The sequence below is a fragment of the Apodemus sylvaticus genome, chromosome 12, assembly GCF_947179515.1.
Source record: "Apodemus sylvaticus chromosome 12, mApoSyl1.1, whole genome shotgun sequence".
NCBI classification, from domain to species: domain Eukaryota; kingdom Metazoa; phylum Chordata; class Mammalia; order Rodentia; family Muridae; genus Apodemus; species Apodemus sylvaticus.
In genome coordinates, this window is record NC_067483.1 from 61506944 (window position 1) to 61534265 (window position 27322).

At 42.6% G+C, this 27322-nt stretch overlaps 1 pseudogene; it reads right to left on the bottom strand.

Annotated features, from left to right (window-relative positions):
- Positions 1–24638: 24638 nt before the first annotated feature.
- On the bottom strand, positions 24639–25517 carry LOC127697054 (dnaJ homolog subfamily B member 1-like; annotated as a pseudogene).
- Between the last annotated feature and the right edge of the window lie 1805 nt (positions 25518–27322).

Here is a 27322-nt window from a genome sequence, read left to right on the forward strand (position 1 = left end):
TATTTTTAGAAAACAGTAAGTATGAATAGATTTTAAAATTTGAAACAAAGGCATAATATTTATGCACAATAAAATAAAGATGCAGACGTAGTACTGTGATCAGAACATTAAAGACAATAGTAGAGACAATTAGTAAAGACAATGAATTGCAGCTTGCTAAAATAAAAACCAACCCCGTTTGTTATGCAAAAGTTATTTAAGATACTAATATAGGGGCTATGGAGATAGTTCAAACAGTAAAGCATTGCCTCACAAGGGTACAGACCTGAATTCAGATCCCCAAACCCATGTAAAAGCCACAGATGGTGACATGTCCTTGTAAACTCAATGATCATGAGATGTAGACAAAGGCAGGATAATCCCTGGATGTTGGACATAACCCTGTGGCCATCAGTCACGTAGGACCACGCCCCATGCCCCAGGCCCCTAGTGTTCTGGCTGGACTCCACCCACACAGTCACCTGGCTACAACCAGGTTTTCCCTGCTCCATAGTTACTAGCTGGTCCACTATAAAAGAGCTGTGTGACCCCCTTCTTTGTCAATCTCTCTCTCTCTCTCTCTCTCTCTCTCTCTCTCTCTCTCTCTCTCTCTCTTTCTCTCTCTCCCCCTCCTCTCGTCCCTCTCTTTTGTCCTTCTCTCTTGTCCTCTCTTCTTGTCTCTTGCGCCCCCCTTTCCCCTCTCTCCCCATTCTTTTTCCTCTCTTTCCATGTGGTCATGGCCAGCTCTCACCCCTTTATCTCTTCTTTCTCTCTTTACTTTTCTATCTCTTTTCTTTCCCCCCCTACTTTTCCTTAATAAAGCTTTAAAACCACAGGCTATCTCTTCTTAGCAAAACTCACCATGCTGAGGCAATGAAACAGGCCTTACAGGGTCTCCAGCCCCCTAGCTGGGTCACCTCCCTCAACAGGTGTAAGGGAAGAGGGCCTGCATCAGAGCAGCCCAGCACCTGGACAGTTGCAAGCCTATTTGGTGAAATTCTAGACTTCCATACACACAAGCACCTGCATGCACATGTGAACCTGCACATACATATGTACCGCTACTCCACACACAAACACCACACAAATAATAACATACTCATTGCCAAGAAACAGTAGATCTGCTTGGTCATTAAAAACAGATAGCCATCAAATTAACTGCTTTAAATCAGAATTAAGGAAACAAAAATGTCTCTTAAGTGATTTATAGCAACAGACTGAGCTTGTAATAGTAGCCACTTATAAAATAGTTTGAATTTGGTCCAGTTAAAACTTTTAAGTGTATTTGGGATGCTTTTGGTATGTAAACCACTATACTTTTTTTTTGAAATGAAAACATGGTCTTGTTTTGAAGCACACACACACACACACACACACACACACACAGAGAGAGAGAGAGAGAGAGAGAGAGAGAGAGAATTGTTATGGAAATTTTGTTAAGAATTTCCAAAAAAAGAAACATCATTGGTTTGGCCACGAAACATTTTCTCACTGTTTATATCTCCTCTGTAATAGTATTAAAGATCAAGAGATTGAGAAATGTGAAAATTACTAAACTGAAACCTTTACTTGCTTTGTTCCTGTCTTATATATATTTAAAATTGATGCTCAGTTTTCAAAAGCTGACTCTGAAAAGTGTTACAGATACAGTTAGAATGTAAAGTCTCTATGTATAAATGGGTGTGAGTCATTGCTGGTTTACCAAGCTTGTGAGAAGTGAGGGGACAATCAACTCAATGGTCTTATGTGCTTTGCCAGTACATACGGTTGAGTAATGGAAGAGTTTTTCAATGATCGACTATACCATCACTGCAATATTTAAAAACAAAAGGAATGCTTGCCAAACACCCAATCTTCAAAGAAAATGCCAGTATGTTATTTACAAGTTTGATGACACTACACTTCTCATCTGAGCAACGCAATTTGAAACTCTGAGGGAAAAGAAAATCTTGTGTAAGACTTAGTCAGTTTTTGTTTTTATTTTTGTTGAAGTCAAATATGTCCTGATAAAAGTGTCAACAGCTTTTACACTTTCTGTAATGTGGAGCAAGATGTGCAAGATCTTAGATTCTTGGATTTCAGCACAAATGGTGGAAGGGTACACAGGACTTGTCCCTAACTGAGGTAGTTGACGGTTGCTGGGAGGAAAGTTATTACTCTTCGTGATTATGGCTCCTGGTAGGTTGCCCATGTGCCCGTGGATAGACCCAAACTCAGGACCATGTGACCATGTACCAGAAGATGGACCCAAACTCAGAAACATGTGACTCTGTGCCAGTGGATGGACCCAAACTCAGGAACACGTGACCAGAACTAATTGGAGCCAATAGGGTTTTTAAAAAAAGGACATGAAGTTGGGAGGAAGAGATGTTTGGTCAGTTCTGGGATGGTTTGGGGTAGTAGATATAATCAAAATCCACTGTATACATTGATAAAATTCTCAAAGAACAAATAAAAATATAGCTGTTTTGATTGATGGAAGTGTGTTAAAATTAGTTGTCGCATTATATAAATTAGTTGCAACACTAAAGAAAAGTTGAAAGTGATTCATTAATGTTTTATGAACTTGGAGTTTCTGTTTACATGATCTCTTTAAATATCTGATGTATTAAACTTACACACATGTACATTCACATACACACATGCACACACACACATACACACATACACACACACACACACACACATGCACACACATACACACATACACACATGCACACATGCACACACATGCACACACATGCACACACACACACACACACACACCCCTTTTAAAGACCGAAACAAGGAAGGCCAGAGGAAAATGTTTTTGTCTGGTAGACATGAATAAGTCTGGTAGAGAGCCATCTTTCTAATCAAGCCCTTTAGTGTCTGGATGTAGGCAGGGCTGGTAGAGTGGTAGGTGGTACACCAGACTATATCGTGTCATGTGATCTTCTATCACCCTCCTTAAGGAAGCAACGCAAACAAACACTGAACGGTTCCCAAGAAGATTCAGTTCCTACTTCCTTGACAGAAAGTATCGATCTAGGATGCCCCTTGGGAATTTTGAGCAGTATGTGAGGCGTGCTTAGCTGCAGCGTGGGACAGTGGGTGCCCGTGCACAGAGGGTTAGAGCAGTTGAAGCAAATGTATTTTGCCACTAGGTATTTATAATGCTCAACTGTACTAATCTATTTATCTCTTTCCTTTGGGCAATAAAACCTCTGTCTACTGGAAGGGATGCTTCACTGAGCTTATGACATTATAATTTCAGGTGTCTTGTTTTACTTAATGTTTGAGAAATACTGGGTCCAACAGCAAATGTCATCAGAACGGTCCGTGTCCAGAGAAGGCTTTGATGCCTGTGGAATGTCTCTTTGGCTGGGTTACTACTTCCTTTTTCTTTTCTTTTTTTGTCTTACCAATACTGTCATTTTTTTCTTCATGAGGCTGAAGGAAGAATGGGAAGAAAGGCACAGCCCAGGTGACTTCCTGATTGTCCTACATTACCATACTGAATCCTCACAAGTAGGCTTGAGTAAGGATCAGAAAGCAAAGGAAGTACCTGTATATTATAAAGCCGTGAGACTGACCCCGTGCCTTTGTCCAGGATGCTCTCACTCCCTACACTGTTCCATCTCAGCGTGAGAGCTACCAAGCCAGGCTTGGGAGGGGTGACTTCCTGAGATGATATTTTAGCTTTGTCCTATTAGCTATCACTGTGTTGATCAAATACCTCCTTGGGAATTAGCTACCTTACACTGGAAAACAAATAACGGACACAGAAAATGTCTATGTAGGATGCTGATGTGACTGTGGGTCAGGTGCTTGCTGTACAAGCACGAGGATCCGAGCTTGGAATCCCAGCACACGTGTAAACGCTGAGTGCGTCTGCCACAAATGTTTTAACATCTGCCAACAGGTTCCTAATTTCCTCAGAGAGAGGACCCGGGAGAGGAGGTACTGCTGAGGTTGGGCATGGTAGTTGCTTGCACCTAAACTCGCAATAGAGATCCGAGTAAGCACCGAGGGGACTCTGGACACCCCAGGGGCTATGGCTCTGGATAGGGCCTGGTGGAGACTGCCAACAAGAACGTCAGAGGCTCTCCAGCCAGCCCTGGTTGGATGCCCGTCCCTGCCCCGCCCCGCCCAGGAGAACAGGGCGGGGCTATCTCATCCTGTTCCAACCAGCAGCCCATAAAGGAACTAACCAATAGGTGATGAAATTTATGAGGAGCTTCCAGGGGAGGAAGAGGACATTGCTTCAACGAAGATGGACGAGCAAGGGAAGGGGAGTCTGGACAGTGTGCATCACACCTCAGGAGATAAAAGCACTGATTATGCTAACTTTTACCAGGGTTTGTGGGACTGTGCTGGAGCTCTTTCTGACGAGTTGTTCTTTAAGCGTGGTGATGTGATTTACATTCTTAGCAAGGAATACAATAGATATGGCTGGTGGGCAGGAGAAATGAAAGGAACCATTGGCACGGTGCCTAAAGCTACCTAATGGAGATTAGGTATGGTGTTTGATAGTCTGGAGAAGTCTTCTGTGCATCTGCAAGTGCTTTGGAACACATAATACCTGAATGCCTGCTCAGGGCCGCCTTCCTTTGGGTGAACATTATTCTCCTGCCTCAGCTGCCTTTCTGTAGTCACTCACTAAAGCACTCTGATGTTAGATTAAGCAGGCAGGAACGGGTTACATTAGACACAAGCAGGAGAGGTAAGACCTGTTGTTGTTAATACACAAATAACAATTAGCTTCAATTTATCCATTTGGTTTGTACATTGTGATTGTGTGTGAATCTTGGTCATCGAAGCTGCCAGTGAGGGTTGCTATTTCTCTTAGTCACTGGCAATATGTTATTTTTAGAGTGCTGCATGTACTTTCCTAGTCTTTGTACATTTTGAGTCAATAATAAAGACTTCTTAAAAAAAAGCTGAGTGTGGTGGGATGGGGAGAGAGACAGGAGACTGATTCCTCAGTGCTCACTAGACAGTCTAGCCAAGGAGTAAGATGTAAGCTTCAGGATCAGTCTCACACACACACACACACACACACACACACAGAGAGAGAGAGAGAGAGAGAGAGAGAGAGAGAGAGAGAGAGAGAGAGTATGTGGGGATGAGAGAGAGTATATGTATGAAATAAACTAAATAAATAAATAAATAAATAAACAAATAAATAAATAAATGGGGCTGGATTGCTTGGTGGCTTAGCAAGCACTGAGAACTAAACTTAGATACCAGCATCCATGTAAAATGTCGGGAGTGGCCTTGTTCACGTCTGTAACCCCAGTGCTCAGGGCTGGGTGGTACAGGATTGTTGGGGTCTGTCTCAAAGGAAGAAGAGAGGGAGTAAAATGCTCAGTGACCTTCTCTGGCCTCTACATGAACGGGCTCATACCCACACATCTGTATCCACAACCCCCCTCCCACACACACTCATGCTCTCTCTTTCTCTCTCTCTCTCTCTCTCTCTCTCTCTCACACACACACACACACACACACACAGAGAGAGAGAGAGAGAGAGGAAGGAGGAGGAGGAGGAGGAGGAGGAGGAGGAGGAGGAGGAGGAGGAGGAGTGGTATATGGTATGAATTACCATGCAATAATGCATAGAAAAATAATCCCTGGTCAGAGAGAGGCCACAGCAATACAGCGACGCTGTCTCTGGACACTGGAGACAACTGTGTGTTTAAGCATGCTTCAGTTTGCAAGGTGAGCCCAAGTTCCAGCCTGAGCTCAGTCCTTGGGTTTTCTGACCTTTCCACATGTGAGTGTATGCCCAACTCCCTACTTAATAACAGCAATCTTAATTTTAGCTCTTAAATCCCGGAGGCTTACATGCTAATTGGCCATTTGGTCCTTTGGTTGTGTTTATGCCGCTAATTCCAATCCTTTGGCTTTCAACTTTCCCTTTTGCCTCCGGTGAAAACTTCCCACCCTGGGTTCAGTCTTCAGATTCTAATTTAGCCATTTGACCACGTGGCCGAAAGGAGCAGGAGTCAGAAGGCTGATGTGTTAAAATCTGGGACCCTAACAAATTCTGTGGCACATGAATTTAGCAACTGGTGTGTCCCAATTTGAGTTTATGAGAAATGGAAACTAAGAAGTTCAAGCCAGCTAAGTTTTTACATCAACATGAAATAAGCTAGAGTTGTCTAAGAGAAGGAAATCTCAATTGAGCGAATATCTCCATAAGATGGGGCTGTAGGCAGATCTGTGGGTCGTTTTCTTAATTGGTAATTGATGTGGGAGGGCCCAGTCCATTGTAGGTGGTGCCACTCCTGGTCTGGCGGTCCTGGCTGCTAGAAAAATGTAGGTTTGGCAAGCCAGCCGGTACACAGCATTCCTCCATGACCTCTGCACCAGCTCCTGCTTCCAGGCTCCTGCCTTGCTTGAATTCCTGCCTTGGAGTTCCTCACAGGACTTCAGTTCAGGGTATGTAAGCCAACGGATCTCTTTCCTTCCCAAGCTGCTTTTAGGGTGAGGGTGTTTATCACAGCCACAGTAAGTCTAACTACATAACTAACTACAACAGAACAGGATTCTCCAGAGACGGCACACCAATGAGAGAGGTCTAGAGAACTCTGTGTCTATCTACTTAATTCCTTATAACTAAGAGCCCCCTATAAGTAATTAACCTGTTAGATCTTAGAAACTGTGAGGCCTCCTATCTGCAGCTGGTAATCTGAGTCTCAGGAGAGCCAGTGGTGCAGGTTCAGACATCCAGCATCTAGTTTCAGAAATCAAAATTGAAATCCTTACACTCTGCTGTCAGGAGGGTAAACAAGTAGACCCCCATGGGAAAGCCAGAGCACGGTCTATAATTAAGCCAGGTGTACCATATCTAGCAATTCTGCCGCTATGTATAACTGAAAGTAATGTGCACATATGTGGGTGGAAATGTTCCTATCACATTGTTCAGCATAGCCTCAAATTAGAAACTGTAAATGTCATCGGTAGACGGCACAAACAAATGAGCTCAAAATGCACGCAGAGAAAGGTGTGCTCCTATGATCGAAAACTGTCAAACAACAGCCAACCGTGAAAGACACTGAAAAGAAATCTCCGTATTTCTTGGATATGGAGATCTGACTTGGATCTTTACAGTCTATGACTTAATACAAATGAATCGTGAAAAAGCAACGCTGAACAATTCTGTTGGCCTTACACTTAATTCAGAGTTATATTGTGAACACGCTCCACTTAAGACTGCTTTTAGGCTATGGCTGGACCTGTATGGACCACGTTCCTACCTCATCTTTAAAGCTTAGTCCTTAGATGCTGGCTTCAGAGCGGGAAGAGCTTCAGATGGTTGCAGTGTACGCAAAGTTTATCCCACCCAAAGCGGCGTGAAAGGGGCATGCTGACCGGATGGAGGCTTCCTGAGAGTCCTGCAGCACTGGGAGGGCGGAGTCTGCAGCCCTGTCATCTGGTCCAGTCCAGGCTGTGCCCTGTGCTTGCTGTGAGGTATGAGGAGTAATATTCACCAACTGCTGTGGGCAGAATGCGTGTTGGATCCCAATCACAAATGTGACAGAATTAACTATGGATGTTGGGGCTTCCAAGAGCTGATCAAAGGACAGAGACCTCACGAAATGGAGAGTGGCTATGAAATCCAAGGGAGCTAATTTGTCTCTTCCCATCATGCACTGCTAGCGGCTTCCATCTTTGAAGTAGAAAATTAGCCACCGTCAAATGCTGAATCTAACCACGCCTTGATTTTGGACTTCCTAGCTTCAAAATAAGGAAAATGATTTTTTTTTTATTATTTTTAAGCTAAAAGAAAACCACAATAGCCAAGAACAAAGCGCTGCTACACGCAATCTGACTGAATCTCACAAGCATGGTGTTGAGCAAGAGAAACCACACACAAAGGGCTGCATAGTGTATGACTCAACTTATATAAAAATTAAAATGGCAAAAGCTGGTCTCTATTGTATAGAGCACGGGAGCTGACGTGGGGGAAGGGAATAAAAATTGAGAGGACCGTCAAAGAAAGCTAAGCAAAGAATAACAGCGTTTATTTATATAACTGAGTGCTATTTGTTTTATTCAATTTTACACGAAGTTTTAGAGGAGTTTTCTATTTAGTTACATGGTACATGAACTGTTTTAAGAACCTACTGAAACACATGCTTAGATGATTTGATAACATTAGGAAACAATCTTAAATTGGTTTTCTATCTACAAAAATAAGGTGCACTGAAGAATGGATTTCTTAAGTACCTATAATTATTCTCCAAATTTTATTTGCATAAAATTTACATACTTATAGTGTGTACATAGTATATAGTGTATATAATATATATGCATATATATAGTGTGTAAATCTATAAAAAAATTGTGCAAATGTTAGAGAGGCTCCTGCATAAAGGTTCCATGAAGAAAGCATAAAGTTCAGGAGGGTTACAGGGTGGCGGGAAGGTAGCTGTAAAGAGGAACGGGGACACCTGTGGAAGGTTTTGAGCGTCAGGGACTGTTCTTCATCCCAGAGACGGCAGAAAGTCGTTATCCGTTTTGAAAAGTAACTTTCCCTTTCCTAGTTCTTTGTATTTCCAAAAATATTAACTGTAATAATGATTTTCCCCTTCACAACAATCCAAAGTCGTGGGTTAGGAAATTGACACCTTAAGAGGCTAAGTAACTTATCCCAAGTCAATAGATGTGCGCTTTTACCAACTATATGTAAGTAAGTGTATGTGTTCTTGTTGAATATGTGTATTGCTTGCATGCAGGAGTCCACAGAGGCCAGGAGAGGGCGCCAGATCTCAGGAATTGCAATTCCACACAGTTGTATACCTTGACATGGGTTTGAGAAACCAAACCTGGGTCCTCTGCAACATCAGCAAGAACTCTTAACTCCCGTGCCATCTAGCCAGTCCCAGTTTTGCTCTCTTTTAAAGAATGATTCACCCCAAACCAGAGCATTAGAAGGATTCTACAAATAGTTTATTTCTTGGTGACGGGAAGCACCAGGTTAGTAAAGAATGCAAGGAAAATCCAGTGGCATTTTGAGCAGTCATCATCCAGGATGAAGGGTTAGCATGGTTCCCATAGCAATAAAAATCTTAGATACAGAACTTTGTCTTTCCTAGGCCAGAGAGCATGATCTGATTATCTTGTCCAAGCTATGAAGTCAGAGGCATTCAGGCCTGTGTGATCTCAGGGCTCTGCCTCTAGAAAAATATCTTTTTAAAATTTTAGTAAGTCATAATTAATGGTTCTTTCTTCTTGTCTCAGGAATATTCTCCTGCTCAATGATGCACGTTATGAATATCTTTTTGAAATTTTCCATTTCTTCCATAGCCTTTGGATTTGGCTCATGTGAAAGAGAGTTAAGAAGGTAGCGATTTCTCTTTGCCCATCCTGAAATCTGAATCATTGTCGGAGATCTGAATTACTGATGTTGTAAAATGTTCCTGCCCTTCTTCCTGTCCAGTCCACCCTTGAATTTACGCGCAGTCTGGGTTCAGCTCCCAGATCCGTCCCTTCTCAGTCTGCGATTTAAAGCATCTCCCCAGGGCTCCTACCGTCTTGGCTTCTTTAACTACTTGATGGGCTACAAACCTAGCACTTGTTTCACTAATGGGTGCAAAGTGCTAAACACATAGCCAGAAAGTTTATTATTGTTAGATTAAGACAGGTTTTCTGGACTTTCTACAATTTAATGAATACTTTCTTAGTAATTTTTTAGCATTGATTACCCAAGGAGTCAGGCAATGTAGTGCTTTAATTGAATATTTTCAGTCATTAAGTTGAGTCTCTCCCCACATCTCTCCTCTCTCCAAAATATAAAATAAAAATTAGAGCGATTAAGGCTCATGAGTACATTGGAGAGGTAGTGCTATCATCAAGCACTTAAAATCCAAGATAGAATCTGATTGGCTAATTTCAAGTCCTTGTCTTTAGCCTCCAAGGATAGGAACAGAAATAGATTCTCCGTGCTATTTTACAAGAGCATAAACATAGTTGCTTCCTTTTACAGATATATTTATTAGCTCGCTATACCTGAAAACATGGGCGCTGACTATGTAACCATGGAGAACTCAAACTGTTAGCTTCCCTTTTCCATTAAAGGAAAGTAAGCATTATACTTCTTTCATTGAGTTGTGAAAGCTTAGGAAGTAATTGGAATTCATTAAATGAGAGTGTAAAAAGGCATCACCTGTGCCACCTGAGTCTTCTTTACAAGTTAGCCCAGCCTGGCTTCTGCCTACTCTCTGGGTGCCTGCCAGCACTCACAGCTGCCTCTCCACCTGAAATCAGTGCTCAGCCCAAGGAAGCTTCTGGCCCAAGAGGGAACAACAGCCCTAGCTTCAAGGGCAAATTGCAGCCAGTAGCCAATAGCGATTCAAAAGGCCGCTTCTATGCTTCAAGGTGAGTTATTTTGTGGTATATCTTCTGATTCCTTGTAGAATCAAAGCAAAGCCTAGTTTTCAGCTATACACACCCTCTGGTTTGAGGTTTTAACTCCTGTCTTGCTTTCTGGACTCTTCTTACCATGGGGATACCATTTTCAGGTATTTATTAGACTCTTCATTTCCATCCTGGCTTATGAGGAAACCAATTAAAGACCACTGCTTGTGGAAGCTGTCCCAGGAGGATGACCTATGGCAGGATTCTCTGGACCTCAAGATACTACTGGCAGACATTGCCAATAGTATGCCCTATAAAATGTATTCATTTGTGAATATTAAAACCAACAGTAAGCAATAAAAATGTGACCAAATTATTGTAGCAAAATGGTCTAACATAATAAAAATATAGGAAGGGTTTAGATAGCTGGTTGGTTTATTAAAGGCAGCAATGACAAGGGGAACTCTATGCCTTTATTTATTCTGCTTATTGGTTGGTTTTATGATCTTTTAGTCTTTCATCATAGATCTTTTTATATACAGTACAATCAAGACAATGGGTAAGCATTTTAAAATAGCCAAGGGTTTACTGATTCAGTATACAAGTATTATACTACAAGCTTCACAAATGCAAATGCAGAACACTACCAAATTCCAAATTGAGATAGCCATGTAAGGACTTCAACTTGGCATGAAGTCAATCCCAATAACACTTCAGTATCTGGGAAAGGACTTGAAAAAGCTGGTTCTATTCAGAAGTATGGCAACACTAGCCTTGAAAACCAGGGAGAAATGTCTACTCACAAACATTAAAACATAGGCTATGATAACTAGAACACTATAGCATTGCTAGCAAAGAAAAGTACAGACATAGTTCAAGACAACATGTATTGGCATCGACAGGCTTGTGAAGTGTGGCGCATCAGTAGTAAAACACCATTCTGCTCAGCGTGAATGTATCGAGGGGGGCTAAGGCTCTGTAGGGAGCCACTGTCCCAGAGGCTACTGTCAGATGCTGCCCACGACATCTCTGGCTCATCTTGTTCTCCATTTCCTGAATCAGAGAAGGCGTTCTTTAAAGCCTGAACTTATCTTGCCGACACTTTGTGTATGAAAATTTTTAATCATAGTTTAAAAAAAAATCTCTGGAAATGTATGCTTAGAATTAATCACTAAAGAAATAAGCAATTTAATTATGTAAGGATTTCTGAAGACTGGCTTATATTAAAAACTAAGCTAAGAGTCAAGTACGTGACAGACCAAAGATGAATGTGGAGAATTCCCTCAAAGCAATAAGAAAATCATAAAGTATACTGTATGAGAGACGTTTCATATAAAAGACTATTCATTAGAGTGAGATTGTTACAAGTAAATATGTATAGAAAAGTATCCCTTGTAACAACCCAGTTGAGCTGGGAGCTACTCAACCCCAGTGAGAACATGCTTGGACATGGATGTGCAGGTGTGGCTAGCTCCCTTAGGAGACGGTGAATGACTGTCCAAGCTTTGTAAAATTTCCAGAGAGCTACATATGGAAAGTTTTCTTCCCTCTCTATATTCTAAAGATACTCACCTTCTTCAGAAAATGACCTAAAATTTCAAATGTAGGCCCATTGAATTCATGAAATTCTTAGGCAAATGGGTGCAACTGGAAAATATCATCCTAAGTGAGTAACCCAATCACAAAAGAACACACGTGGTATGCACTCACTGATAAGTGGATATTAGCCCAGATGCTTGGAATGCCCAAGAAACAATTCACATATCAAATGATGCCCAAGAAGAAGGAAGGAGAGGCCCCTGGTCCTGGAAAGGCTCAGTGCAGCAGTGTAGGGGAATACCAGGACAGGAAGCGAGAAGGAGTTGATTGGGGAACAGGGGGAGGGAAGAGGGCTTATGGGACTTATGGGGAGGGGAAATCTAGTAGAGGGGAAATCATTTGAAATGTAAATAAAGAATATATCTAATAAAAAATAGGCATTAAGATATTCACAACAGTATGCTAGAACACACACACACACACTTATATGTATAACATATATAACACATATATTGAGGATACTGTACATATGTATATCATACTATAGCTAGTCTTGCTATAGTAGAAGGGTGACATCAATCTCTGTTTCCATGGACTATTTGTAGCTATGAAGCATAATATCAATGAAGACGTGAAGATAGTCCAGTCTACATATGATTGCCGCATGTTAATTGGTGACATGTGACATCACTGGACAATAAGCAGTGCCTGCAACGTATCTGCCAATCACATGGCCTCTTTCCACTATGTCTATGGCAAGCCAAGCCTGGGGGGTTTTGGTTTTTAAGTACAGATTGTTAGGCATTATGTAACCTGATTCTTTTTTTTTTTTTGAGCATTTTTTTTATTCGATATATTTTTTATTTACATTTCAAATGATTTCCCCTTTTCTAGCCCCCCACTCCCCGAAAGTTCCGTAAGCCCCCTTCTCTCCCCCTGTCCTCCCACCCACCCCTTCCCACTTCCCTGTTCTGGTTTTGCCGAATACTGCTTCACTGAGTCTTTCCAGAACAAGGGGCCACTCTTCCTTTCTTCTTGTACCTCATTTGATGTGTAGATTATGTTTTGGGTATTCCAGTTTTCTAGGTTAATATCCACTTATTAGTGAGTGCATACCTGATTCTTTGCCAGTGGTCTTTCCATAAAAAGATGACTACTTGACTCAGTGGGCTCTTTTACTTGGAAACTTCTTTTGATTTCATTTGTAGATGGTTTCTACTATAACTTCATAGAAAATTCTCTCCTGCTCTTATTGTCTGTTTTTGATTGGATTCCTGAGAGCTGGGTGAATTATAAGCTTTTTTCCCTCTTTAAGAAAACAGATCTGATGACAGATTTCCTCAAATGTATCATCGAAATTTTCCATATGAACTTTGTCATTTCTAAGAACAGCCTCTCGTTCTCCGATAGTCCTGTGGTGGACACAAGTCTCAACAAAGAGCTGCATCACGTGTTTCTCTACCTTTCTCAGCTTCAGCAGTGAGTGAGGAGAAGTAATCTTCTGCACCAGTGGGCCTCAACCTTCCTGATGCTATGACCCTTTAATACAGTTCCTTAAGTCATGGTGATCCCTGACCGTAAATTTATTTGTTGTTACTTCATAACTGTAAATTTGCTACTGTTATGAATCATAATCTATTGTTATGAATCAATATGTATTTTCTGATGGCCTTTGCTCACCCTACATCATTTGATCCCCCCAAATGGGATTGTGACCGTCAGGCTGAGAACCATTGTTCTACAGGCGGCACTAAAAGCTGTGGCCAAACCCATCGCTCTTACTGCCTGGGTCCTTCTGAGCCACATGCAGAGAGGCTGCTGTCATGAAATGGAGGGAACCCATGTCTCTGGGATATGGACAGAAGGCAACTCTAATTGCTTTGCCCTTGGTAAGAAGGAGAAATACACTTCAGTCGTCCTAAGACATTGAAAATGGAGTGGGACATTAGCCTTAGGCTCATTATATTTTAAATAATGCTCTGCCTGCTTTTTTTTTTTTTTCTCTTTCACTCTGCTCTATTTTGTTTCATGAATGGTGTGATTTCCTCCTCTTCAAAAACAAGCTGGGCGGTGGTGGCGCATGCCTCTAATCCCAGCACTCTGGGAGGCAGAGGCAGGCGGGATTTCTGAGTTCGAGGCCAGCCTGGTCTACAGAGTGAGTTCCAGGACAGCCAGGGCTACACAGAGAAATCCTGTCTCGAAAAAAACAAAAACAAACAAGTTAAAAAACATAATGGTTCATTCCTCGGTAATCTTTGCTTTTAATTCATTTTCAATAAATTGCTTCTCTTTTTAATATTAGATGCTTGTTTTAACTGTTTTGCCATTTCTTGACTACTTAATTTTAAAATGAAGCATTAAGAAGATTTCAGCGCAAGGCTAAGCATGTAGTCAGTTGGTAGAGTGCTTTCTAGTATCCAAAAGCCCTGAGTTTGATCCCAGCTCTGCATAAACCAGAGATACTGGCCATGCCTATGGTTCAGTACTCACAAAGTAGAGGCAGGGGGATCAAAAGGGGCTCAAGGGCAGCTTCAGCTATGTGGGAAGTTTGAGGTTAGCTTGAACTTAGTGAGAGAACCTGTTCCCAAATAAAATAAAATAGAACAAAATTAATTTTTAAGTAAGGGAATGGATGATCTTACAGATTTTTTTTATTGTATTTTGTGTGGAGCCCAATTGTTCTTTGAGCAAACCACACACTTTAGTATATGAAAATCCTTTACTCAAGATTCAGATAGAACAGTTCTACTATAATACCTCATCTGAAGAAGATAGGGCACACACATCTGACTGTTCTGTGTGCAAGGTGTAGAGAGATCTCATTGTTGGCACTGTCATTTTTCACTGGATTCTGACTGCAGCACATAGTCCTCTGCACGGAGGGATCGGCTACTGTTCTTTTGCAGGAATTGGTCATTTGCCAGGGTCATTTTGGAAAGGTGATGTGAAGGGACCAAAGTATTTCATACATGGGTTTTGGCCCAGGCCCGCATTATCAGTTCATGGCAGCCCTCTTGAAATGCAAATTAACACATCTTCTGCAGCCCTTTGGACTATGGCTTACTCCCTTTCCCCAAAGCAGTTCACTACTCCTCCATGTTGTATAGGACTTGGTATAAATGAGATTTTTTTAAAAACCATTACATTTTATTCTTATCAATGGCTTCCATCTACATTGTATATTCTACACTTATATAGCCTTATTTATTCATTGGAAATTGACTACGTTTGAGGACAGGGGAGAGATGTTTTAAAAAACTTGTAGACCGCATTATTTAACAGTATAGGTTGCTTTCATAATGGATACATCAAAATAAAATCATCACAGGACGTGCCAACACTACCATATCTAACAGAGGTCTGCAAGCACATTAACAAAGTGGCCAGTGTTCATGATTCACTTGACCTTCTACCTAGTCCCCTTCTCCTAAGAGGTCATCGAGGGTTTCATGTGTTTGTGCAATTCTCGGAATAGTAAAAATGTCCAGTTGCTCAATCTCATAAAGACTTGTTCAGGAGAAAACTCACACCATTCAGATCTCCCTTGAGAATGATTTTCTGGGAATTTGTACAAAGAGCATAAACAGAAATGAATATTTCACCCTTTACTGCTTGGCTCTTTGGTGGCTTCTCTGAGCACACCTGGAAGCATGAGAATTTGAAAGGGTGGGCAGGAAAGCATCCTTCGGATTCATTGCGCTCCAGCGTGTGAGTTCATTCCTGAACACTGTTCATTTTCTTATTGAACCTCAGTTCCACTAAAGTTCAGGAGGCTGCTTAGTCCCCTCTCCTTTTACGGAGAGAAGCTTTTCTACATCTGCACATTCTTAGAGAATCTCTCCTAAGGAAACAAGCCAACATTAAAAATATTTGGATTAATACTTTAATCCCAGCACTTGGGAGACAGAGACAGGCAGATTTCTGTGTGTTTAAGGCCATCCTGGTTTATATACAGGGAGTTTCAGGACAGCCAGAGCTACATAGTGAGATCTTGTTTCAAAAACAAAACACCAAACAAAAGTCCCCCAAAATTGGAGTATAAAATTTACATAGCAGTCACATTAGAATAGCTGCAGGTTTGTTTATTTATTATTTATTATTTAGTGTGAGTGTTTTTCCTGCATGTATGTCTACATACCACATGAGTGCCTGGTGCCTGTGGAAGTCAGAAAAAGACATTGGATCCCTTAGGACTGGAGAACAGACGATTATGAGTCACCATGTGGGTGCTGGGAATTGAGCTCAGGTCCTCTGGAAGAGCATTGCATGTTCTTAACTGCTAAGCCATCTCTGCAGTGTGGTGGGTTAAATAAGAATGGCCTTCTGTGTGGTGATTTAAATAAGAAGAGCCCCATAGGCTCTTACATTGGAATGCTTAGGTGTGTGTGTGTGTGTGTGTGGAGGTACTATTTGAAAAGATTAGAAGGTGTGGCCTTCTTGGAGAAGGTGTCACTGGGGGGTGGAGGGCTTTGAGGTTTCAAAAGTCCAAGCCAAGCCCAGTGTCTCTCTCTTCCTGTTGCCTGCAGATCCAGATGTAGAACTCTCTGCTACAATGTCTGCCTGGGTACTGTCATATTCCCCACCATAAGGATAATGGGCTAAACCTCTGAAACTGTAACAAGCCCCAATTAAATGCTTTCCTATATAAGAGTTGCCTTGGTCATGGTGTCAATTCACAGTAATAGAACACCAACTAAGATATACATACTTTCTCTTATACACATATATTCAGTTATATGTGCATACAGACACACTTTTGCTTGCATGCGCGCGCGCGCGCGCGTACATGGACACACATACACACACACACACACACACACCCTCCTCAACTTATCCCTGCTAGGCATTCTTGAGAAAGGATCTGCTATAGAGAGGAGCATGCCGCTCATCTTTAGTAACCGGAGGAAGGCAGAGTATATGGATCCAGATGGTTGGAGGTGGGCAGATGAGGTCGTGGGAGTTTGTGGAAGTTCTCTTCTGATTGCTCCAATTTTGCCAGGAAAGAAAGAAGCAAGGTCGACTGCTGAGAGTGATAATGGGGGCAGAGGTGCTGGATGTGTGAAGAGAAAGGGAAACGTGTGACATAATCTAGTAGCAAGGGAGGGTGGACTACGGGGGTTGCAGCATCACTGCTGGGCAACCTCTGGGTCCTCCTGAGGATGGGAAGGTGAATTTAAAGCCAGGCAAGACAAGATGGGATGGGTTTGTGCATTGGAGGTTAGATAAATAAATATAGGATGAAACAAAAAGTGTATGCAGTGGGGATTGCAACTCAGCAACTGTCCTACTGGAGGTGGAGGGTAAGGGGGTTAGGCTTAAGGTTGCATAAAGCTGTCTGGGCATGGGAAGGTGAGAGAACGGAGTTAGCCCTGCAGTCTTGTGACTGACACTCGGTTTGGGACCAAAGTAAAGGCAGTTCAGTGAACTCAAGACAGACATCGATGAGAGCTCTATGAGACAGACATCGATGTGTTGCTCTGTGAGCATTGGGGATGTGGAAGCCAATCCCAGGACAGCTTTCAGAAAACCTACTCATACTGCCTGTGCAGCACTCCCTCTGGACCCCTTCTAGGGAGGAACTGTGCAGTTGCCAGTTGCTATCATGTACCTCAAGCTAGTTAAACCTAAATACCTTTGTAGAATCTTACCTATTTTCTGTTCCTCAGATTGTTGAGCATGCCTTGGGGAAGTTAGACAAACGATGATTTCTCCATATTTCTAGATGTCCAAGGTTTATACTTCATTTTTTTAAATTATGTTTATGAGTCTGTGCAATTGGGTGCAGATGCCCACAGAAGTCAGAGGTATTAGATCTTGTGGAGCCGGAGTTACAGATGTTTGTGAGTCACCTGATGTGGGTGCTACAAACCAGGCTTGGGGTCTTAGTGTTTCTACTGCCAAAAAAAAAAAAAAAAACACCATGACCTGGTGGGGAAAATAGTTGATTTCATCTTATAGTTTATAATCCAGGAAGTCAGGCAGGAACTCAAGGCTGCAACCTGGATGCAGGAACTGAAAGAAAGGCCACGGGGTGCTGCTTACTGGCTTGCTCTTTGTGGCTTGCTTAACCTACTTTCTTATAGTGCCCAGTACAGGAGTGCCACTGCACACAGTGAGCTGGACTCTCCCACACCAATAATCCATCAGTCAGCAAACTGTACCACAGGCTTGCCCACAGGGAACTTTCTGAGTTTCCCTCTTCCAAAATGACTATAGCTTGTGACAAGGTGACACAGAACTAGCCACACAATGGTTAAGAGCAGAAAGTGCTTGTAACCACTGCGCCATCTCCCTAGCTCAGGGTTTTCATTTTCACAGCTTTCTGTGGGTCTCAATCCTGACTGCTATGGATTGGCTCACTTAAGAGGGCCTCTCTGATCTTGTGGGAACTTTGATATCTATATGTAATTGTACCGGATAGATAGAAAGAGTGCCCTTCCTTCAAATTCTACAAAATAGGATGCTCACAAAGTATTTGCTGTGGATTTTATAAAAGCATTTGATAAGGAGTGGAAAGGGACAACAGCCTAGCCACACAGTGGTATCCCATTGAAGGTAGTTCACTCTTGTTTTTAATATTTAGGTTTTCCCTCTGGGCTTTTTTATTGGTTCCTTCACCTAGAAATGTCTGGGAACTCTGGTCAGAGTCTTCTATGTTCTCTTCTTACATGTCTTCTCTTTCTTTGCTCTTTATTCTTATTTATTATTCTTGACAACGTTTTTATTTTTATTTTTTATTTTATTTTATTTATTTATTTATTTATTTATTTATTTATTTATTTATTTATTTTGTGACTTGCCAAGCAACTATTGTACCCCTACTCTCTTATGCAAGGTTCAACCTTTCTTTGGAGATAAAAGTTCTTTAAAGTTCTGTGGTGATTAAAAGTGCTTTTCATGCAACAAGCCCCAGGTGTTTGGTTCAGTTTTATATTGCCTTGTGTGTAGACAAAAAAAAAAAAAGAAAGAAAGAAAGAAAAAAGAAAAAAAAGCCATCTATTGAGGTAGGGGCTGTAGAAGAAAGGGCAAGAGTAAGAAAGGGCTGAAGAAGGTGGGGAAATGCCAAGTCTTTTCTGTAGGGAAATGGAGACAGAGTACCAAAGGGAACCGGCATCTGGAATGTGGGAGAACCCAGGACTGGGAGATGGGGCTAGGTCTTTCTCTAGCAATTAGTTATGCAAATGAACAGGAAGGAAGGAAGGAAGGAAGGAAGGAAGAAAGGAAGGAAGGAAGGAAGGAAGGAAGGAAGGAAGGAAGGAAGGAAGGAAGGAAGGAAACAGAAAATTGGTGTGTCTGAGGTCAAAGGCTTGCGTGGTTGATACAGAGCAAGACAAAAAGACAAAGTACTCTCAAAAGACAACTGCTCTCGCCCTGGGCTACAGTCTCAATGTGGCAATGACAAAGTAGTCACAGGGGAAGAACAAAGATGGGAGGAGGGTATTCCTTGCTCAATTAAATAAGAAAGGACCTTGAGAGAGAAGTATGGAGAAGGTCAGGAGTTAAGACCCAGTATCTGCATGGCTTTCCTGGCACCCTGGGGCCCAAATCCCTAGGAGACCCCAATATACCCTGGGCCCCAACAAAAGAAGCAGGCTCTACCTCAGGGCTCTCCTCCCATTTTATCCCCAAAGATCCCAGACTACCAAAGGTTCAGTGGTTGAGGCAGCCCACCTTACTCAGGCCTTGCAAAAGTCAGATGAAAACAGCCCTTGGGGCTTCAGAAGTTCCTCCCAGGAGGGTGTGGCCTGGCTGCCCGCAGTGCACGCTTTCAAGTGGTCAGCTACATTAGGAAAATGTAGTCATGTAATAACTGTTCTTTCTCCCCCACTTCTCTTACTAACATCCCACTCTCTTTTTACGGAACAATGTTCTCTCTTGTCTGCTGCTACACATACGGGGGCTGGGAGAGTGGGCATTTGATTTCCCTAGACTTGAAATTGAATCCCTTTCCACGTTGACAGTGTCTCTCATTTACCTGTGCTCCATTTGATCATCCTTTGGCCTTATTGCTCAACAGTTGCCTTCTCTCCCATGCCCCACATCCCACATCTCTGTTTTATTAATTTGCATCTCCATGTGCTGTTCTTCCAATCAAATGTCTGGGGAGAAGAACATGGGAACAGTCCTCCTCACTAGAGTGGACTGTCGCTTTGGAAGCCTTCAGCATTGCCATGGATGATTGATCTGTCACCTCCAGAAGCATTGTGATTTCTGCCAGTTCTTCCCTTCTTCTGCTCCTGCACTCCAGATTGTATACCTCTAGTAGCTTGATATGATGTACCATTGTGCCTGTGGCACAGTTAGGGGCCACTTTAAAATTGTAACAAATGTCCCCATTCATAGGTCCAAAAGGAGACTTGGTGGGTGGTACCATTAGCTCTAAGGCTTGAAGCAGACCGCAGTTGTCTTGCTCAGAAGAGAGAATCCCAAATCAGAGAAGCAGTTTTTTAATATACATACACATACACATACACATACACATATACATACACACACACACACACACATACATATACATACGCATTCACATACACATACGCATACACATACACATACACACACATTCACAAACACATACACATTCACATACACATACATATACACATACACATATAAATATTATTCCAGACCAGATTTCAAAGTGCTCTGGCACCAAATAAGAACATGGGAACAGTCCTCCTTACTAGAGTGGACTGTCGCTTTGGAAGCCTTCAGTCTTCCTGTTCTCGATGAGATGCGTTTCCCAGAAACAACTTCAGACTTGCCAGTCACAGGCAGAAGCTCCTGACACTTATTTACAGGATCCTTGACAACCATTGTCTCATCCCATAATAGCCAGCTTCATTAAAACCCTCCCCAGAACCAGAACAGAGCTCCCTTGGTTCAGTGTGTAGGGGACTTTTTGCCAAAACAAGTGACAGCTTCCTTTCAATATTTCATCACAGAGCCACATAGTTTTGATACATGGTATTTCAAAGTCAACAACCGGGGACAGAGGATGAGCTAGCTCTTTGTGGGGCAGCGAGCCAGAAGCAATCACCAACCTTTGGAGCCTCCCCCCCCCTCATTTGTGGACCTGCCATCAGCTCACGAGACGACCTGCTCTCCTCCCACTGAGATCGGCATAGACCGTGACTGGGACTAGCTGGAAGGCAGGGCTCTTGTTCTTCTTCATGGCGCCTGCAAGATGTAAGCTCTCTCGCGGCAGAAGTGAGCTGAATCTGGGGTTGGTAGCAGCGCAGAAGGTTGTTCATACAGACATCTAGTTCAGAGGCTCATGTACAAACATGCACCCAGAGACCATTAGGATCCAGTGGCAATAGGTTAAAAACTTATCGGGACAGAGAACAGATGCGAGCCTGTTTCATGAGCAATATAGTTTGGAGAGCGATGGAATCACCAATGTTCTGTGGTTATTATTATTTTTAATTACAAAAACATAGTCCTTTAAAATCTTATTTTTTTAATTGAAAATACGAAATATTAGGCTTCCTTGTGGCATTTTTCCAGAGAAAACAATGTTGTGTATCCTTCTTCCTCCTTCTAGCTGTTATCCCCACTATACTCTTCCCACCCCCAGGACCCCATCTGTTTTCATATCACTGGTCACGTTGTCTTACCACCTCCCATAGTCTAGGCTCATAGCCTATGCCTACCAAACCCCCTTGTTTACATACATACAAACATTGAGGGTTAGGATTTGCATAGTAAAGACTATGCCTTCCTGAGTCTGGATCACCTCACTTATAATAGTTTACAGATGTACCTATTTTTCTAGAAATTCCCTAATCTCAGTTTCCTTTAACATCTGAGTCTTTAAGATGCTACTGAGCCTTTTGAGTGAACAGAGGAGAGCAGACTGCATTGCGTTACCTCAATAGACCTCTGCACATCACTCTGGAACGGACTGATCCACTCCAGAGCTCTCAAATTTATACACACACACACACACACACACACACACACACACACACACACACACACACACACGAGGATATGGAAGCTTCAAGAGGAAATGGCATGCTCATTGACCTTTGACCTACTGGCCCTGCTGGATTGGAGCCCACCAGCCTTGCTGCGCTCCTACCTACAGTCGCCACACAGCCGCCTGCATCCACACAGCACAGAAACCATCAGATGAATAAGCCAATAGCAAGACTCCAATGTCAACTGCTTGTTTTCAGTGTGACATTTTGAAGATTGATAACCTGTGACTGCTAAGAATTATGTGGAAACTCCTAAGGTCCTCAGAGAATACATTTCCCCCTCATGAGACATGCAGTTCCCAAATTTCACATCCATGTGAGGAGTTGTTATACCCTGCCTTATATTTTATTCATTTAGTTTAAGCCATCAGTTCTTTTTTCTTTTCTTTTTCCTTTTCTTTCTTTCTTTCTTTCTTTCTTTCTTTCTTTCTTTCTTTCTTTCTTTCTTTCTTTCTTTCTTTCTTTCTTTTTAAAAAAAAGGGCAAATGATTCCTACAGCAAGAACCTTTACAGGCAGATGCAAAACCCTGTGCTGAAACTGGAAAAAAGAATTTAAATGCCAAGAAAAACAGTTAACCGTGTGTGGAGCGTTAGCTAGGGAGGTGTGCATGTGTTGGAGAGGGGGTGTCTTCTGAGTCATTTCCCTAAATTTAGCAATGCTGTTTTTTTTTTTTTTAAATAAGCCTTTAAGAGCTGTTTCCCAGAGATCCTGTTATTTCCCTGCATGTGCCTTACGTAACTCTTTGTCACAGGCCTGAAGAAGAACAGGCAAATAGGAAGGGTGTGGCCCCTTCTACAAAGAACCATGAAGTTCAGAGATACTCAAAGACTAAGGAACTCAAGCCTTTCTTTCTCGGCTGTCTGCTGGAGATGCTGTCTGCTGAGTGTTTCCCACTTTCATGTTGTGGGACAGTTTGATATTTATTCACTTCTCCATGTGGATTGGGACTGTCGTCACTATTGTTAATTATTCCCAAGAGCATTGGCATAACTCTTATTGAGCTCTTCAAAGCATTCTCTTTGCCACCTGCCCTCAGTCCTTCTCTCTCTCTCTCTCTCTCTCTCTCTCTCTCTCTCTCTCCTGTCCCCTTTCTATTTTTTTTTCTGTAAATCCACCTTATGAATGGTTTCTGAAAGATGTGGGCTTTTAGAGAGTTTGGAAATCTATTCCTTCAGAGTCTGTTTCCAACTTGTGACTAGTAAGTCTCACATGGCTTCTCTGAGCTTCCTTTTAACAATCGGTACGTAATGGCTGGGATCCTGAAAGTCTGTTAGGCACTTTCATAGTATCAAAAGAATAGGCTGTTGAAAGAATGCCACTTTTAAGTTGGACAAATGACCTTCTCTTCTGTCTCTAACTCCTCTTGGCTGTCGCTGCAAATACTCATGTGTAGCTTTGAGTTAAGGAAGCAAAAGTTATCCTAATGGCAACGCCCCTCTTTCTTAGAATCCTCTTCTGATTTCTGCATCCTCTGGCAGTGTCTCCAGCCTGAGCCTCTTACTCCTACCTACCCATGAACAAACCTCTTGTCCAGTCTGTAGTCCTTCTGGATTCTTTTCTGTGCTACCATGTTGCTGGAGATTGCCATGAATCCCAGCCAGATGGAGGCCTGGACAAAACTGATGACCAATCTCAGAAATTAATAACCAATAATGCATATATATATTAGCCATCTGGGATAGTAAAATTGTAATAGAGATTTTATTAATTCTCACTATCATGGAAATATTGCTTATATTTTAGGCCTTCCCCTGGGAAGGTCCTTGCTTACATCCTTGGGACAGAGATACATAACAGCACACTCTAAGGAGAGGAGACAGACAGACATGCGGTAGAGTAGTTTGGTGAGTTGGGCTTACAAAGAAGGCTTCATTAAGATACCTGAGGCATCATCTGAGTGGGCAGAATCAGCAAGATTGAGGGAAGGGCATTCCACATGGGGGTGATGGGGGAGGGGGGACAGCAAGCGTTCCTGAGATGGGGACAATGCAGATATCCACAGATGGAGGGGCATGCTCCTGTGGTGTGCTGAGGGGAAAGGGAAGCAGACCTGGCAATCCCAAAATTGGCTGCCATCAAGCCATGGCACTCTTGGTAACCCATGCGATGAAGTGTTGATTTTAGGTAATTAAAACCCGAAGCCTTTTGAAGGTTTTAGCAGCATCCATCTTAAGTATCAAGACACCAAGTATTCCCTTAATATTATGACCTTGAACTTAAGAATTACAAACTAAGTCAAGCCACACCCAGAAAGGGCTTCAGTCTGTCCTAGACCACCGTCCTAATCACCCATAACAGCTGACCAACACACTCTTCAGCTTCTCACAAGGGGCAGGATGGCTCAGGGGCCTTCCCCTACCTTTCTCATACCTCAAAGAGAAAAGATATTCATGTAGCCCATCTAAAAGCCATCTCAAGAGACACTCAACACACTTGAAAATGACTTTCTAGACTAGCAGACACGGTAAGATCCCTCTTGGTTCCCTTATTTGGTTCCCTTAGAGTTTATGACATTTTCTCATGATGCCCAAAAATGTTCCCACAGGAGCAGTGAAACAGACATTTAAATTAAAGTATGACTAAACCAGAAAAGTCAGCAATGATTAACAAGGCCTAGTTCACCTTTTTAAGCACTAGACAGCTTAGACAATTAAAGCATCGCTTCTGTGTGCCTTCTCTTGACAACCATAGAGTTTTCTTAGTTACTTCTCTATTGTGATAAGAGACCATGACCAAGGAAATTTATTGAGAAAAGATTTTTATTTGGGACTTACAGTTTCAGAGGGTTAGAATCCATGACCATCAAGGCAATAGGCAGGGAAGATCACTTCAAATTCAATAACAAGGTCTCCACGTTTCTCAGGTGTTTTGGGGAGAGGGAGGCCTTCTCTAGGAACTTTCCGCATCATGCCAGGCCTGATGACATCTTTGAATATACAGCAGGAATGGTCCTGCCATCCAGAGTAGGGACATTCACAGTGCAACCACAGAGAGCCTCCCGAAGGCTAATCCTGGCTGGAAAAATGACATCAGAACCGTCTTTCTTGAAGATATTGTGTAGCTTGTCCTTTCAAACAAAGACGATGTCAGCTGGAATGTTGATAGAGGTCTGGCCTCTTTCCTTGGGGAAGGGGATTTTTGGTCCCTTCTTTCCAGCCCCTCTTCACTGCGATGGTCAGCATCTTCATGTCGAATGCTCTTTCCTTCAGGGTTTAGTCGCTTGTGGGAAATTTTCATCTTCTTGGTACTGCCTCTGTAGATCTCTTCAAGGGAGATGCGAAAGTAGTGGGTGACTGGGGGGATCTTGTTTCTTCCGGGTGGACTCTTGAGTAGGGCGGGAACGTCCAAAGTTTACATTAGTGAAGCCACCCACACCCATTGGAAAGCCAGAGAATGGGTTATCGATGCCCATGCCTTCTTCCCGTTGTGCTGCCCAAAACAGGTATCAAAGGAGTTTCTGCCCCCGAAGAACTCAGCAAACATGGCGTGAGGGTCTCCATGGAATGTGTAGCTGAAAGAGGTACCATTAGCACTGCCACTGCTCCCGCCGCCAGAGTCACCACCATTTGGGCCTTCTCCTCCATAGTAGTCGAAAATCTTGCGCTTCGTGGATCACTGAGCACATCTTAGGCCTCCACGATCTCTTTAAACTCCTCGGCGCGCATCTGCTAATAGTCCTTGCCCATGGCCGCCGCCCAGCTGCCACCGCCTCCCTATTTTCATGTTTTAATAATACACATTCCTGTTTCTCCCTGTTGCCTTTCCACTTTCCTACACTAAATCATTAGTTGTGATTTCCCTGTTAGCTCACGGCATTCTTTTACATAAAGGTTAGAGATTTAAGTTTCTATATACCAAAAATATTTCCAGTCCACAAGGGAGAGTTTCTAGGATGACCATGATGACGTAAGCACTATGGCGCTGGTGTTGACTTGGACTAGGAGGACCTTGGATGCTATCCAACTTTTAGTGCAATATATACACGGTGGCTTCCAGTGAAAATTATGACCTGAGGACTGACAGAGGCAGCTCAGTGCTACTCCAGTCTCCATGGAGACTTGAGTCCAGCTCTACCACTGTGTTTAGCCGAGGAAACAGCCTCAGAGAGGGCTGGGGGGTGTCTCTCAGTTTCCTTCCACCCTCTACCTTCTCAGCCTCTGGGGGTGGGTATCATCTGGCTTCTGAGGCTGGATACAGAAAGGAGGAACTGAAAACATTCCCCCTAGGCAGGGTTCTCTTCTGGTCCCAGAGGGTGCCTTCTGAAATATGCATGGCCTAGTCATTTAGAAACATATCCCATTAAATGAGGTATTTTTTTTTAAAGAATGGGAAATAATTTATAAAGATAAAAATATTTCACCCGTTTCACAAAAGTGCAAAAATAAAATCTGTACCTTCACTGCCGACTTCCAAGAGAGAGGGCAGAGAGGGGGGAGAGACAGAATGTATTGTGGTTGAAGCTGAGACCAGAAACTTGATTGACAGTTAAGTGGTGTCTGAGACTGGGGGGGGGGGGGGGGATCTTGGATAAAATACTGGAGAAGAACTTTTCTGCAGTTCTGAGCTTATCAAGTCACCCTCAGCATGGCACGTTATTCCTAGAAGGTGGTCCACCACAGGGGTCCGAACTCCATCCAGTCTCCATTCCTCTTCCTCCTCTTCCTCCTCCTCCTCCTCAACCCCCTTTAATTGGATAGTTCTGAAAACAGAAACCAACTTGGCCCATTTAGAAAGCATGTTAAACTCTAGAAGCTATGTGACTTCACCTTTTTTTTTAATTTTTATATTTTTTATTTATTTTTTATATTCTTTGTTTACATTTTAAAAGTTTTCCCCTTTCCCAGTTCCCCCTCCCCCCATATGTCCCATAAGTCCTCTTCTCTCCATCCATTCTCCTATCTTTCCCCCTCTCCTTTCTCTGTCCTGGTACTCCCCTACAAGGCTGGATCAAGCCTTTCCAGGATTAGGGCCCTCTTCTTCCTTCTTCATGGGAATCATTTGATATGCTAATTGTATCTTCAGTATTCAGAGCTTCAGGGCTAATTAATATCCACTTATCAATGATTGCATTCCATGTGTATTCTTTTGTGATTGCGCTACCTCGCTTAGGATGATATTTTCCAGGTCCATCCATTTGCCTAAAAAATTCATGAATTCATTGTTTTTAATTGCTGAATAGTACTCCATTGTGTATATATACCACATTTTCTGTATCCATTCCTCCATTGAGGGATATCTGGGTTCTTTCCAGCTTCTGGCTATTATAAATAAGGCTGCTGTGAACATAGTGGAGCATGTGTCCTTATTGCATGCTGGGGAATGCTCTGGGTATATGCCCAGGAGAGGTATAACAGGGTCCTCTGGAAGTGTCATGTCCAGTTTTCCTAGGAACCACCAGACTGATTTCCATAGTGGTTGTACCACCTTACAATCCCACCAGCAGTGAAGGAGTATTCCTCTTTCTCCACAT